General features: G+C 43.2%; 1 protein-coding gene across 2 annotated transcripts in view; it reads right to left on the bottom strand.

Moving 5' to 3' along the window:
- RAI2 (retinoic acid induced 2) overlaps positions 1 to 16,512 on the bottom strand; it is a 388,083-nt gene that overhangs the window by 220,648 nt on the left and 150,923 nt on the right. The window lies entirely within an intron of this gene.

Below are 16,512 nucleotides of genomic sequence, written 5' to 3'. Positions count from 1 at the left end.
AATAGAGAAGAATCAATGAAGCTAAAAGTCGGTTCTTTGAGAATATTAATACAGTTGATACAGTAGAGGATGTCAGACAGCTTTCCAAGTCCAGGGACCAGAGAGGAACATCAAAGTTTGGATAATGCCAATGTCACAAAAGGGAATTTGAATGGATACTGAAAAGGGCCCAGACTATTCTATCAGTGCATGTTAGCTGCTTACTTGTGCGGTCAGTCAGGTTGTGGTCCATGGGTGGTCAACCAAGCTCCATGCACTAAGGTGTGAACAGGAGATCAGTAGCCAGCAGGGAATCAGCTCTTGAGCTGAAAACCTATCCCATATTGGAAGCAGAATCTGTGAGGCTGTTTATAGGAGACTCGGCCATCATCTATGCTTGGTAAATGTTTTACACTCAGCATTGGAGGAAAATGATCTTATTAATTTTATGAGGACTGATCATGCTTGTGTTTGTGTTGTCCGTGTATGGTATGAGTAGAACTGTTCACTTTTCTGTGTTCACACCTGTGCATCAGTAAGGATGCACAGCGTCGCAAGTAATGGAAAATGGCCCTCAAATTGACTTAAACAATGAGAAAATATGTTAGCCCAATCACAAGGTGTCCAGGGTCAGGGCAGACTCCAAGCACATTATGTTGTATCTCCAGCTCCACTCTGCTTTGTCCACCTCTGTGGGATGGCCACAGCAGCCCCAGATATAACATGCAGATACAACGAAGTCCAGGTCAAGAGGAGACTTCCCTCTCTGTGTCTCCTTTCCAGTCTCCGTGGCAGAATTTCCTCTTATGTCTCATTGGCCCAGACTGGGACATATACCCTTTATTAAATTAATTACTCATATGGGATTGCCATGATTGGTTCAGACCAATTTTTAAAAAACATTTTACTGAAGTATAATATACCTCAAAATATGTGTACAGATTGATGCATTTTTTACAAACTGGGTCCACCTCTATAACCAGCACTAGATAAGGATTTTTAACCTTGCTTGTGCCAGGGAATCCTATGGCAGTGTGGTGAAGCCTAGGGACTCTTTTTAAGAATTTTTTAAACGTATAAAGTAAAATACATAGAATAAAAAGAAATCCAGTTATCTGGAAATAACGTTATTAGCATTTTAATGCATTCATTCAGGTTAATTAAGATTAATTTGGTCATTCAATAAATTCACGATATAAGTATGTGTGCTTCTTTATTAAGACATTAAATAACAAAATCTGGTGGTAGATATAATTGCTACAATAATTCTGAATTGCTGATGAGCGTAAAGGATTCCACTGGTGACAAAAATCATAGCTCCTGCTAATATACTACTATGGTTTGTTGCCTACATTTATAATGAAAGGAAAAGCTATGTTTCAGTTAAAGATTAGTGAAAATAAAGAGGTATTTTTTCCATGCACAGTCACAGACCCCTCGAATTTTATCCGTGGACCAATTAAGGGTCCATGGGCCCAAGGTTAAGAACATCTGGAATTTAGACTCATCAGTTGAAGTGGTCTGGATGTTGGGGGGTTGAACACCATGACCCACCACAGCAGATGAAAGAAACTGGAGCTTTGAGTCCTGCAGATTCATTCGTTCATTCATTCAATCAACAATTATTTGTCACACGCCCACTATGTGTTTGGCACCATGTTTTGTACAGGTATTCAGTGGTGAATTAAGTGACATGATCTCTCACCTCACAGAGTAATTAGACCACTGGAGAGGAAAAACAGTAGAGATGTATATAGAGGTGAACTGAAGATTCAGAGAGAGGGCAAGTTGACCATTTGAGCCGGAATTCAGAGGGCTGGTTCAAACCAAAGGATGGGTACGATTTTAGCTGAATTCATTACAGGTAATTGCCAAGAATTTCTCCTGAGCAAAGCAGGCTTTCCAGTGGGGCCACTCTGGACCCCTGACGAGCCCCTCTCTGGAACAGTCCTATCTTCAGTGAAGCCTGGTCTTCAGTGTGGTGGCTGGTCCCATTTAATTTGATACTATTCAATAAAGATCCCAATGATTCTCCTTGCCATGTTGGTGTTCTCCAGCAAAGCTTTCTGCTAAAACCACGAGTTCATCTTATAGTGATTTGCCTTAAGGTGCCGTCTCCAACAACGCATTATGTTTCCAGCCTGCAACTGCCAGTACCGATACAGGCATTTCAGGAAACACCTTGAATTCCTGAGGAAACAGAAGTTCATTACTTCCTTGCCTCCTTCGTTATATTTACTGAGTACCTAATGGATAATAAGCATGCTGCTGGGAGCAAGGGCCACAGAGATTAATGAGACATGGCTCTACCCTCAAGCAAACAACACTTCAGTGGAGGGAGAAAGGCATATAAAACCAGTAAATGCAGATGGTGTCCCAGCTGGTGGGGGAAAAGTCCATGGGCGTTGCAGTGGGGATGCAGAGGCTGGAGGGGACAATTCTGCCAGGTCTGGAGTGGGGAGTGGACAGAAAGGGTTTCATAAGCGGTCAGTTCTTAAGCTTCACCTGCGAAGAGGGGTGAACGGAATGTTGCTAGGTGGTCAGGGAAGAAGGAACTTTCTCAGCTATGCACTCATCAGCCACCATGGCTTTCCTCCACCCGGAGGAACCATGAATTACCCGTCAAAGCCCCAACGAGGTGGTTCTAAAATTAGGAGTGACCATCATTCAACCTTGTTTTCCTTGCTTTTCTTCGATGGTGTTTGGAAACATGTGAGCTAAAAAAGACACCCAGATAGTCAAAAGAAAAGAAATCAGAGCTAGGCAAGCGGGCAAGAATCAGAAACAGCCCGATAAGCGTAAGGAGAGGAAATGAAGTTAGTATTTCCATGCTAGGTAAGGGAGTAAATATTCTTTAGGTCCTCGAATCGTCATGAATGAAAGAAGTTTTACATCTCCTTATATTGGCTTATGTGGTTCTTTCTGAACCTCAGCCACAAATGAGAATCACCCGGAGTTTTTTAAATGACCAAATGATACACCCCAAACAATTAACTCAGTATGTTTAGGGGCAAGACACATGCATTTGTATTTTTAAAGCTCCCCAGATACAGCCCAAGTTAGGAATCGGTGCTCACACGACACGGGGTCAGCAAGCTTTGTCTGCAAAGCAGCAGAGAGTAAATATTTGGGGCTTCGCAGGCCATAAAGTCTGTCGTAACCACTCAACTCTGCTATTATAGCTCGAAAGCGGCCATAGACAATAAATGAATGCCATGGCTGTGTGACCAAGAAAACTGGATTTATGGACACTGAAATGTGAATTTCATGTAGTTTTTAGGTGTCACAAAATACTTGTGGGTTTTTTTTCCCTATTATTGAGAAATGTAAAAACCACTCTTAGCTACTGGCCATACAAAAATAGGAGGCAGGTGGATTTGGCCCACCAGCCATTGTTGGCTGTTTGCTACTATAGGCAACCCGAGACACCAGAGCAAGGAGAACAAAATGAAAAGCTTCCATTGCGTCCTTGGTGAAATGTCAACTTGAAAATAAAGCACATTCCCATGGGCTGAGCATTTCTATCTGCATCCTGAATTTTCTCTCTAAAAATTCAAGCTTAATACTATACAGACATTGCTAAAACTGTATCGCACTGCTCTTTAAAAACAAACAGGTAAGGTGGACAAGTTATACAAAAACAAGTTTTCAAATTATGGTTCTATAACTCTCTGCAGTATCCATTTTCAAACTGCCAATATTGCAACCTGCTTCACAATTTCATCAAATTGGCAGGAACAATTGGATGGGGTTGGAAAGCGATGACTTGCCAAATGTCGCTTGAGCCAGCAGGGGCTGGAAACAGCTTTGCTGACGAGGCTCCAGCTTGGTGAATGCATACATAGCTATAACCAACCTGTTCTCAACCAAGTAATTACCTTCTCTTGGGGAGAGGGAGCGGTATTAAAAAATTGCAGAGGGCTTCCCTGGTGGCGCAGTGGTTGAGAGTCCACCTGCCGATGCAGGGGACACAGGTTCGTGCCCCGGTCTGGGAAGATCCCACGTGCCGCGGAGCGGCTGGGCCCGTGAGCCATGGCCGATGGGCCTGCGCGTCCGGAGCCTGTGCTCCGCAACGGGAGAGGCCACAACAGTGAGAGGCCCGCGTACCGCAAAAAAAAAAAAAAAAAAAAAAAAATTGCAGAAAGACAGCACACTGTAGGGGGAGAGGAAGAATGGGACAGAGAAAGGGAAAGGAAGAGAAAGAAGAGAGGGCTGCAAGGAAATAAATTCCTGCAAGATAAAAGAGAAGATGGATGTGGAGAGACTCACAAAAATTCCATCTGGGAAAGTCGTCCAGGAGATGGAAAAGGAAATTAAAGGACTGGCAGGTGAACAAGACTGGCTTTTAAAGGCTTAATAATAGGGATGTTTGGTAACCAATGAGGCTAATGCATAAGTGCCATAAACCAGCAGGGGGGTCTCGCAGGGGACCCGCAGCACACACTAACTGAAGGACATTTAATACAGGATAATGGCAGAGAGATAGGACTGCGGCTGAATCCACTTCCCTTCATTCACAAAGGATGAGCTGGCAGAATTTCATAGCTTGGCACTGCCATTTGAGAGAAGGGGCGGTATCGACTGCAAAAGTCTTTGTAATGTGGGAACCGGAACCAGCAGAGGGAAGGAAGCAGGAAAGGAAGGACGGAAGGGAGGGAGGGAGGGAAGGAAAGAGGGAGGGAAGTTAACAAATGAAGTTAGAGACCCTGTGCTTGTAAGTTCAGGGTTAGGGAATTCTCTGCCATTCATTAGAAAATACCCTTTCAATGCAGCTGATCACTAGGTCGGCTTCTCAAACCTTGATGTGCAAACGAATCACCCCAGGAGCTCTTTATTTATTTATTTTTTAAATACTTATTTATTTATTTGGCTGCGCTGGGTCTTAGTTGCGGCACGGGGGATCTTGGTTGTGGCATGCTGGAATCTTTTAGTTGTGGCATGCAGGCTCTTAGTTGCGGCATGCAACTAAGGGATCTAGTTCCCTGCCCAGGGATCGAACCGGGGCCCCCTACACTGGGAGTGCAGAGTCTTAACCACTGGACCACCAGGGAAGTCCCCACCCCAGGAGCTCTTTAAAAGGCAGGTTTTGATTCAGTAAGGCTGGGATGGGGCCCGAGATTCTGCATTTCTAGCAAACTTCCATTTGTGATGCTGCTGGTCCAAGGACCACACTTTGAGTCGCGAGGCTCTAGGCCTACACTGTCCAGCACAGTAGCCAGTAACCACAGGTAGCCATTGAGCACTTGAAACGTGGCCGATCCGAGTTAAGGGGTGTTGTACATTCCAAAGACTTAGTGAGAAGGAATCTACAATGTATCATTAATAATTCTTACATTGATCACATTTTGAAATGACACTGTTTTGGATATACTGGGTTAAATAAAATATATTATTAGAGTTAATTTCACCTCTTTTTCCCTTTTTAAAATGCGGCTTCTAAAAAAGTTAAAATTACACACGTGGCTCCTGTTCTATTTCTAGTGCTCAGCACAGCTCCAGGCTCTCCGTCCTCACTCTCTCCTCTGGTTACTGAGCAGTTTGCATGGTTGACCCACAAGCGACGGGCGACACCCCCTCTCTCCTCTTCCCCTCTCCTGCTCTCCTCCCTAGTCCTGCTCCCCCAGTTTTCACCAGGAAAATATAAAGAAATTTGAGGCACTTTAACAAAAGGTGCCCATGAGCTCATTGCCTCACACTCAACTCCCTCCTCATACAAGCATTTATTTCAGCAAAGCCCCTGGCTTGTCCATTGAACCAACACTGGCAAAAATAAGACACAGGAGCTGCACTCCAGCTCATGGTCCAGAGGAGCAAAAAGAGAGGTAAATAAAGACATATACTACAATGTTCTTGGTGCTGTAATAGAATACATCCAAGGGGCACAGTAGAGACATGATCTAAGGCAGTTCCACAGGCCAGAACTTTCTTGTCTGCTGGATTAGCTATGTAACTTTAGGCAGTGACTTAACCAGACCAATCCGTGTCTAAGCTTCTGCATCTGTTTAATGGGAACAATGATAGTGACCTACCTCAGAGTGTCGGTATGAAAGCGAAATGAGTATACATTTATAAAGCACTTAGGTCAGTGCTTGACACACAGTAAGCTCCGTATACATGTTAGCTAAATAAATAGACTTGACAGGCCATTGTCAACCTGCCAATGAATGTGTTTAGGCGTAAATGTCTAAATATAATTATGATCTCATCCCGTCCCAATGACCTCATGAAATTCAGTACTAAAAATGCTGTAAACGATCCCAATGGACGGATAACTTGTAGTTGATTCGCACACTTGAATACTACACAGCAACGAAAAAAGAAATAAATCACTTCTGTTCACAACACCACAGATGCACCATGGATGACCTAGCCACAAGGACGACCTTGCAGACCTGACATTGAGCAAAAGAAGCCAGACACACAAGGGTCCATGTTGTGTGGGTCCATTTATATGAAGTTCAAAAATATGCAAAATTAATCTATGGTGAAAGATTATCTTTACTTTGGGGGTGCTGGTAATGACTGGGGACATACGAAGTAGGCTTCTCGGTGCTGATAATGTACACCTTGACCTGGGTGGTGGTTACCTGGATGTGTTCACTCTGTTAAAATTCACTGAGCTGTACACCTGAAAGTTTCACACTTTACATTATGCATATTATTCCACGATTTAAGCAAAAGAAAGAGAAGCTGATGAGGAGTTCTTTCTAAATCATTTCAGTTGGAAGATCCAGCCATGAATCTCTGGGTACAAAGATGTCAAAACCTACTTAACAAAGAGAAGTCAGTCTGAACACCTTGCTTCTATTCCAATTATTTTGATCTCTGAGCCAGAATTAAGCCCTTCCTAGAGTAGGAGAAATGGGTGAGTGAGACGAAAAGAAGATTAGAGAAAAGGAGGAAAATCAGAATGGAGCAGAGATGCTGAATAGCCCTAGGAGCTCCCAGAAGTGTGTGAAGAACAGTCTATGTAGCTCGGAGAGTAGAGCGTGTGGAGAGAAACAGTGGCCAAATGTTCTACTTCAGACCTTCTTGTGAAGCTGAGCTTTTTTCTTCCCTAAGATTTTCCTAAACACTCCCATATCTTAGAGCTCCACCTGCAGGGTTTCTTCAGTTCCCTGTGGGACTAGAAGGTTTTGCAAATTCTTTCCTCATTGCATTTTTAAGAAGCACTAGTAGTGCTACAAGAGGATGGGGCTGGCTACATCACATGCTCTTGTATTTAATAGTCAAATGGACAAACTTTAAGTAGAAGACCTTAGAGAATATCCAAAGGGCAGAGCAGAAGGACCCAGAACTGAGAACAGTCTTGCTCGCAGCTGTGGGAAGATCATCTAACATCCAAGAGGGATATGTACAGAGAAAGGAGTGTTTGTGATTATTTTTACTTTGTTCCATAACCAATTTATTAATTTTAACTTATTTATTTATTTATTTAGGCTGCGCCGGGTCTTAGTTGCAGCACGCAGGATCTTTTAGTTGTGGCATGCATACGGGATCTAGTTCCCCAACCAGGGATGGAAGCCAGGCGCCCTGCATTGGGAGCACGGAGTTTCACCCACTGGACCACCAGGGAAGTCCCTAAAGATTATATTTTCTTAATATTACACAAAGAAAAAGTATTTTCTAAATTTCATGATAATTCAACCGAGCAATAATCTTTTATTATTTTAAGTATACCCCACTGGTTTGTGAATAACATGGTGAGGATGAAAGAATCTAAGATGAAAAGGTGAGAGAACTGGGTTCTCACTGTAGTCCAGCCACTGCCTAGGTGTGAGACTTTACGTATCTGGACCATATTTACCTTGATTATAAAATGAGGAGAAGGAAGGAAGAGCAGAGGGCTCTGGACTCTAATTCTAAGAAATCTACATCCCCTTACCTTCACCACTTCCAAATGCCAGCACCTACCTTTCTTTGCCTGAGGGCTATCTGTAGCCACTGAAGTCAGAAGATTTGTCTGCCTGTGTGGCAGGACAGAAATGCCAGGGAATTAACGCCATTTGGAAGGAGCCTCCTCCAGTAATACTGGGGAGTTGGTATATAAATACCCCAGCTCTCTTACCCTCAGGTAGAAGAACCCTAAACTATGTGTTTTACGCTATCTCCTCAGAATTTCCCAGAGACATCAAGTTCCACTCAGTCGACATGGTAATTTGCTTGGTAATGCAACAAGTAAACATAGGATTTAGACCTACGTTAGGCGTGATGGAATATGGATGCTTTCTGGGAACTCACAATCAGATCCAAGAGTATCACTTTCAGAATGTTCTAGTAGACTGAGTTTACTTTTAGTTGTCTTTGATGAAACAATCACTATTGTACTCTCTTTCTTAACAGAAATGTGTTTTTTCGAAGACTCACTTCTAACTGGTTCATTAAGCAAAGAATTATTTTGCCCAATTCCTTTGCTTTTCTGCTTTACAGGTGAGTCAGAGCAGGAATGCAGGTCCTTCCCAGGTTGTTTCTTAGCAGAGTAGTTTTTGGTATATTATGCTTTGGTCATTTTCTCTGAAGAAGACCTGCTATTTCTAGGTAATTCCTCTTCTTTTCTTTGACTTCCAGTTCCAGAAATGACGTCTGCTGAAGGAGAACACGTTCTAGCAATGAAATCTTCCAAAGACTCCTGCCGCTGCTCTGTGACTGCGACCCCCAGGTTGTCTTTGGAAGTTTCTAAGGCCTCCTGAGTAGAGACTGGGACATGGAAGGAGCTGACAGGCAAAGGAATCCCAGCATCACCTGTAATTTTCTGAAACTTCATTAGTGCTCCTTCATTGTAAGCTGACTGCATACAAATAGAAACTTGGAGATTTTGTGTTGGTCCTGGGGCGCTCTATTCACTGCTTTCCCTTCCCGGTATCACTTTCCCATTCTCCCACCAGTGTTTCCTTCCTCACCCAAAGAAACTATTTATACCAGAATCCTTCATCTTGACATCATCTTCTGGGTGAATTTAAACTAAGACAAAACCCCACAAACCAAACACTGTGGTGATAGGGTTCTTGAAGGCTGCAGGAAAATGGTTCTCTCCACAGACAGGAATTTTAAGGAGTTTAGTAGATAATGTGAACAGAGGAAGGATCGTTGTCATTCAGGTACAAAGCTGTGGACAAGACCGCTTAACCAACCGCTCTTCTCCTCCTACTGGAATGGTAGTCCCTTTAGGCATTTTAACCGCTAAGAATGTGCAAGAATTAGTAGAAGGTTGAAAAACTTGCACCCTCTGGCTAAACCTAGCCTGGTGTTCAGGAGACACGCGAAAGTGGATGTATACTCCATTAAAGAAAGTAATGAAATGGCCATTTTTCAAAGATTCAAATTAAGCCACTGGTTAAGAGCTCATCGTTCCAATTTGACGGCAGAGACTTTCAAATCTGCCATTCCAGATAGTTTTCACTAGCAGCTATATTCTATATCTTCTCAAGGAATCAGTACGAGGCTTTTTTTTAATCTAGAGGAAAAAAATAGTAATTGGCTACCTTTGATCTCAAAGAAGGCTTTCCCTTCACTTCCATTCCTCTCCTCCTGTCTCAGTGCAGAAGTGTTTTTACCTAGGGACTGTGCAGCAGACACTGTTGAGAGATACAGTGTTTATTCCCACCCCTTCTCCCTTCTCCATCACAGCCCATAGGGGCTTGGAAAAGTCAGACTCATGTTTCCGGTTTCCCTTATACGAAAGTGGCCATGTTACCTAATTCTGACCAATGAGACGAATGGGAAAGTGTGCCAGGAGGTTTTGCAAAAGGAGAGGAGAGAAGTATGTGAGGAGACCTCCTTCACTGCCCATCCCTTCCTATACAGATGTGGTGCTTGGAGACATAGTAACCACCTGTGACCAGGAGGAGAGACACTGCCAGACACTGAAGATGGGCAAAAGGGAAACTGGAAAGAGTCTGAGTCACTGCGATGCAACCGAGCTGCCAAATCAACCCTGAGACCACCTACTTCCTTGTTAAATAAACACGAAATACCCCTCCGGTTTAGTCCACTCTTCAAGAGATTTTTCTTGCTGCCAAAAGTATTCCCAATCGACACAGATTTGTAAAGTAATTTTTTAAAACTGAAGTATAATACACACAGAAATATGCACAAATCATAAGTATACAACTTGAAGAATTTTCACAGAATGGTTTTTGTTTTGAAATCTCCATTACCCTAATACTTTAGAAACAGTCACAGTGGTTAAAAGCACAGACTCTGGAGTCAGATTGCTGGGTTTGAAACCCAGATCCACCACTTACTAACTCAATGACCTTGGGCAAATTATTTAACGTCTCTGTCCCTTGGTTTTCTCAATTATAATATGGAAATGACAATACTATCTATGTCGTAGGGTTTTTGCAAGGATTAAACACATTAATTTTTTAAATATAGGTGTCTGCCACATATAATAGTATGTGCTAATAAGTATCTGTTAGATATAAATAATGTTAACCAGGGTATAACTCAGGAGGACGGGAGAGCAGGAAAGATCTGGGAGAGGGAGTAGATGTTTGAGGGCTGTCCCGCACCTCTGTCCTGAGATGATCTTGGAAGCTAAAATGCCTAATGAACTAGTAAATGCTAAAAATATTGTCCAGCCTAGAGCTGTGTAATGGAGCTACAGACCTCTAGAGGTTGGGTGGGGCTTTAAAATCTCCTGTCTGGCACTTCTTAACTGGGATCCAATGATGCGCTTCTGGAAGTCCACCATCCCTGACGTGGCCTTTGTACGAAGCGAGCATAAATAGGCATATGTGTGTTTTACTGGGGAGAGGATCGAGAGTTTCCATCAGGCTCTCAGAGGGACCCATGATACACGATAGGTTAAAACTACTTCCTAGTTCATCTCCCTGACATCATAGTTATGGCCCAGAAAGAGGCCATCTAACACTTCAACTGAATTGTCACATTTAACTTTAATTACATCTCCCTAGAAGAAAAATGAGGTCAAAGAAAATGGTATTCTACTCCAAAATCCTAGAATATTCCAATGGAAGGGACTTAGGACCTCTTTAAATAGCATACTGCTGCATTTACAGGTGAGGAATCCAAGTTCTATCGAAGTTACTATGACCTGCTCGGTATCCTAGAGAGAGCCAGAGCCGTGGTGGACCAGTTGTCCTGGTCAGCATCGAACTTACTCCACAATGACACTTCGGTGGCAAAAAATCCCACCAGCTCATTTCATGGGCTGGCCCTGCTCACAGCTGTTAAATGCTCCGTACGGAAGCCCTTTAAGTGAGGTTGCCAAGGGCAGTCAGGACCAAGGGGCTTCAAACATTCTATTCCTTTCACTGCCATAAGCTTTAGAGTGATTTTAATTAGCCATACATCTCATGTGTATCAGAGGGTAAAAATGGGGAAATAAAGCAAAGGCTTTTCTACCGACCCAATTTATCATCTTCATGGGAAGCTGTTTCACCATTTCCTTTTTGTCTCTTCCTGTCCTTTGATAAGTCTTTAAGAACTTCTCTCTGAGTGCTGTGTGTGTGTCAACTATGAGTACAAGAGGCGCAGAAATAGCAAACGCAAATACATGAAATAGTTATATGTAATCGGTATAAACGAAACAGTTTCGAAACACAGATCGCTCTTTCCAGGGTGCAGGTGGGGGATGGGAGGCAGTGAGTGATACTGATGCTAAACACGAGTTAATAGAGTGACCCATGAGGATGAGATTGGGTCTGGTTTTAGGTTCTGATTAAACAAGGTTTTTTGTTTTCATGTCAGTTTAAAGGCAAACTTGAATGTCCTGGCTCACAGCTCTAACTCTTGCCTGCTGCTGGAAGGACTTTCTCATTTCTACTAGGTTTTTGATTAATGTCCTACCTGAACGGCCGGTAGGTCTGGATCACTTTATTTCTGTAGGAATGAAGGGGGGGACAAGAAGAAAAGGAAAATAGGCTTGTACAGTTGAGGCCAGGTTACCTGGCTGCAATTTAAGATGCAAAGGTCACTGAGACTTCTGGTGAAACATAGTACGGCAAAAAGAAAAAAAAAATGTATTTTGCCCAGCAATGATGATTGACATGCACATTTTTATTACCGGAGGAGGAAGGTTTCAAATGTGGTTTCTGACTGTATGACATAAAGAAAAATAACAGAACTAATTATGGTCTTTATTCCATCCTTATTTTTACTTTTTGGTTCTATCATTTTTCTCCCTAAAGCCTCATCCCACCCTTACCCCTCTTCTTCCTAAAAGGACAGAACACATAGCTTTCTTACGCAGCCCCAGGCTACCAGCTACGCCTTTGCTTAATAAAACGCTGGGCCAGTGCAAAGCTGGAGAACTCAGCCCAAATGATGAACAGCTAAGGGTCCGCTCTCAGCGAGGCCCTGACTAATTTCTCTTCATGGCACAGAAAGCTGAGTGGGTGACCTTTCACAACACGACTGAATTGAAAGTGGGTCTCTCTCAAGCAGGCAGGCCAGGGGAAGGGACACTTAGTGCTAAGAAATTAACTGTCTTCTCGCAGCTTCCTGGCCCCATGGGGAAGACTGCTGATTCTCCCCACTGTCTCTCACCGAGCGCTCCATCTTCCTGCCCTTTTTCAATGTGTGGGCTGGGCCAGTCTATTTCCAGTGGATTTTGATAAATCAGAATGGGTGGGAGGAGAGGGAAAGGGAGAGAACAGGGAGGGAATCAGATGAAGAAAAGTGTACTTAAATTTTTCTCTAGGAAAAAGAATCATATATTTTGGAAATCCCTTAAAGAGCAGTAGAGGTAGTTAGATCCAGGCTACTATCATTTCCCCTCCTCTAAGTTGGCCAGGGAGGCTATTTCCACAAAAATATTTGCCTTAATTCACAGCAGTTTTTATAGAGGTAGAGGATATTAAAGGTGGTCAAAACTCCAAATATGTTAATTAACTTAATTAATCACTGAACCTGATTCCAACTGCAGCCAAGCACTATTCCTAGGGGGTCTACTGGCTTCCTCAAAACGAAGGACGGTTTAGGAGCTGGCACTGCCGGGGACAGAGGAAGCAACTGGTGACTGAGACCAGGAGCAGAACAGCATCCGGCTGTCACATCTTCCAGAAAGTCTTGGTGAGCTCTGCTGATTTTCCCCTCTGGCTATGCTTGTTTCTTGCAGCCCAAATATCCATAAGCAGCTTTTAAAAATACCCAAGAAGGGGGCTTCCCTGGTGGCACAGTGGTTAAGAATCCGCCTGCCAACGCAGGGGACACGGGTTTGAGCCCTGGTCCGGGAAGAGCCCACATGCCGCGGAGCAACTAAGCCCGTGCGCCACAGCTACTGAGCCTGCGCTCTAGAGCCCGCGAGCCACAACCACTGAGCCCGTGTGCCACAACTACTAAAGCCCACGCACCTAGAGCCCGTGCTCCGCAACAAGAGAAGCCACCATAATGAGAAGCCCGCACACCGCAACAAAGAGTAGCCCCCGCTCACTGCAGCTAGAGAAAGCCCACGCACAGCAATGAAGACCCAACGCAGCCAAAAAAAATTTAAAAATTAAAGAATACCCAAGTGCATGTTGGTGGGAATGTAAATTGATGCAGCCACTATGGAGAACAGTATGGAGGTTCCTTAAAAAACTAAAAATAGAACTACCGTGTGACCCAGCATTCAAAAAGAGTCATGTACCACAATGTTCATTGCACCTCTATTTATAATAGCCAGGACATGGAAGCAACCTAAGTGTCCATTGACAGATGAATGGATAAAGATGTGGTACATATATACAATGGAATATTACTCAGCCATAAAAAGAAACGAAATTGAGTTATTTGCGGTGAGGTGGATGGACCTAGAGTCTGCCATACAGAGTGAAGTAAGTTAGAAAGAGAAAAACAAATACAGTATGCTAACACATATATATGGAATCTAAGAAAAAAAAAGGTTCTGAAGAACCTAGGGGCAGGACAGGAATAAAGACGCAGACAGACGTAGAGAATGGACTTGAGGACACGGGGAGGGAGAAGGGTAAGCTGGGACGAAGTGAGAGAGTGGCATGGACATATATACACTACCAAACGTAAAACCGATAGCTAGTGGGAAGCAGCCGCATAGCACAGGGAGATCGGCTCGGTGCTTTGTGACCACCTAGAGGGGTGGGCTAGGGAGGGTGGGAGGGAGATGCAAGAGGGAGGGGATGTGGGGATATATGTATACGTATAGCTGATTCACTTTGTGATACAGCAGAAACTAACACACCATTGTAAAGCAAATATACTCCAATAAAGAGGTTAAAAAAATTAAAAAATTTTTAAAAATACCCAAGTGCAGACGTAGAGAACAAACGTATGGATGCCAAGGGAGAAAGGGGGGTGGTGGGATGAATTGGAAGACGGAGATTGACATATATACACTATTGATACTATGTATAAAATAGATAACTAATAAGGACCTACTGTATAGCACAGGGAACTCTACTCAATGCTCTGTGGTGACCTAAAAGGGAAGGAAACCCAGAAAAGAGGGGATATATGTATACATATAGCTGATTCACTTTGCTGTACAGTAGAAACTAACACAACATTGTAAAGCAACTGTACTTCAATAAAAATTTTTAAATATATAATATAATTATAATAATATAATTTTTAAAAATTATATTCAAGAACAAACAAACAGAAAAAGATATCAGATTTGTGGTTACTAGGGATGGGGGCTTAAGGGAAGGGGGAATTGGATGAAGGTAGTCAAAAGGTACAAACTTACAGTTATAAGCTAAATAAGTACGATAATGTAATAAATAAGTGCTGCATGCAATGTATAGCATGATAAACATAATTAGCACTGCTGCAGCATGAAAGTTATTAGAGGAAATCTTAAGGCTTCTCACCACAAGGAAAAATTTTTTTCTATTTATTTAATTTTGTATCTATATGAGATGATGTATGTTCATTAAACTTACTGTGAAAATCATTCCATGATATACGTAAGTCAAATCATTATGCTGTACACCTTAAACGTCTACATTGCTCTATGTCAATTATAAATAAACTGGAATAAAAAAATAAATGATAATCTTTCTGGGTATCATAAAAAAATGAAAAAATAAAAATACCCAAGTGCAGGAGGAAATCCACTCTCTGAAGCTCTCAGGAGCCTCCTTGCATCTCCCTTAAATATTGTTCCCATCTGACCACTCTGAGTCCACAACTCTTCAATCCAAAGACTATTTATTGGGCGCCTCACCAAAGAGCCATTTTTCTCTCCCAGCCTCTGTTTCCAGACCCCTGATATGAGGTTTCAGGGATCTCGAGCCTGCTTCCTCTCTGCCTGTCGCCAGCAGACCTGATCCACCGCAGAAGGTTTCCAGAGTCCATTAGCGTGGCATCGGGTGGACAGGCAGAAAGTACAAATGCAAGTTCAAAAGATCTGGGGCCAGGAGATAAATGTCCCCAGCGTTAGTGTGGCAAGTGTGTTCTGGCCTCTGCGGAGGTCAGCTCCTTTGGGAAGCTTCTTGTCAGGCATGGAACAAAGGATTTCATTCCCCTATGTCTCAACAATCATACAGGTTTAAGTTGTAACCAAAACATGACCTCTAATCATGACCACCAGACCCCCCCACCCCACTTCTAGAGCACCAAAAGGCAAAGTGGGTACAAAAGACATTTTTCTTTCTGTTTTTAACACAGTGTATATTAGCAATAAATTAACATTCCCCTTCCAGCACCTTTTAAGCACCGGCAGGGGCCAATTCTTTTTACTACATTGTGTTCCAAAGATCAGCCAATGGATCATGCTGTCGCATAAAGCAACAGAGTAAAGTAGCCCTTGCAGCCAGTGTTCTTAGAGCTCCGTGCAGCACATCTTCTGGAAGCTACTTTATGGTGGGGAAACCAGAAGGCAGCGGTCATGATGCCTGGTGTGATCCTAGGGTGACAGCAAATGGTTTCGATGTTCCCCCTTGTTTGGGAAAGAGGGAGGAGGGATGGTGATTTTCATGGGAAAACTGTTACCTTTGTCTCAATTTTTGAGTATTCAGAAGGAGAGCAGGGCTTCCCTGGTGGCGCAGTGGTTAAGAATCCTCCTGCCAATGCAGGGGACATGGGTTCAAGCCCTGGTCCGGGAAGATCCCACATGCAGTGGAGTTACTAAGCCCATGCGCCACAACTACTGAGCCTGCGCTCTAGAGCCCACGACCCACAACTACTGAGCACGCGCGCCTAGAGCCCGAGCTCTGCAACAAGAGAAGCCACCGCAAGGAGAAGCCAGCGCACCACAACGAAGAGTAGCCCCCGCTCGCCGCAACTGGAGAAGGCCCATACACAGCAACGAAGACCCAACGCAGCCAAAAATAAATAAATAAAATAAATAAATTTAGAAGGAGAGCAAAAGAAGAGATATGACTGAGACTGCTCAGGAAAAACCTGAATTAACTCTTGATGTGACACATCTTTTGGCGGAGACTGTACTCCATGATCTACTAAGAAGCAATCATTTTCTGGGTCTCACATCCATTGTGGATACTCATCATCAAAATTAAAACTTTCCTATCTTTCTCTCATAGGTCCAAGCACCCTGGCCGTTTTTTACAAAACCATTTATTTACATGTTAGCATCTACTTAGGCTG

The sequence above is a fragment of the Lagenorhynchus albirostris genome, chromosome X, assembly GCF_949774975.1.
Source record: "Lagenorhynchus albirostris chromosome X, mLagAlb1.1, whole genome shotgun sequence".
Taxonomy (NCBI): Eukaryota; Metazoa; Chordata; class Mammalia; order Artiodactyla; family Delphinidae; genus Lagenorhynchus; species Lagenorhynchus albirostris.
Note: the sequence above shows the minus strand (reverse complement) of the source record. Positions and strands in the feature narration are given on the sequence as shown.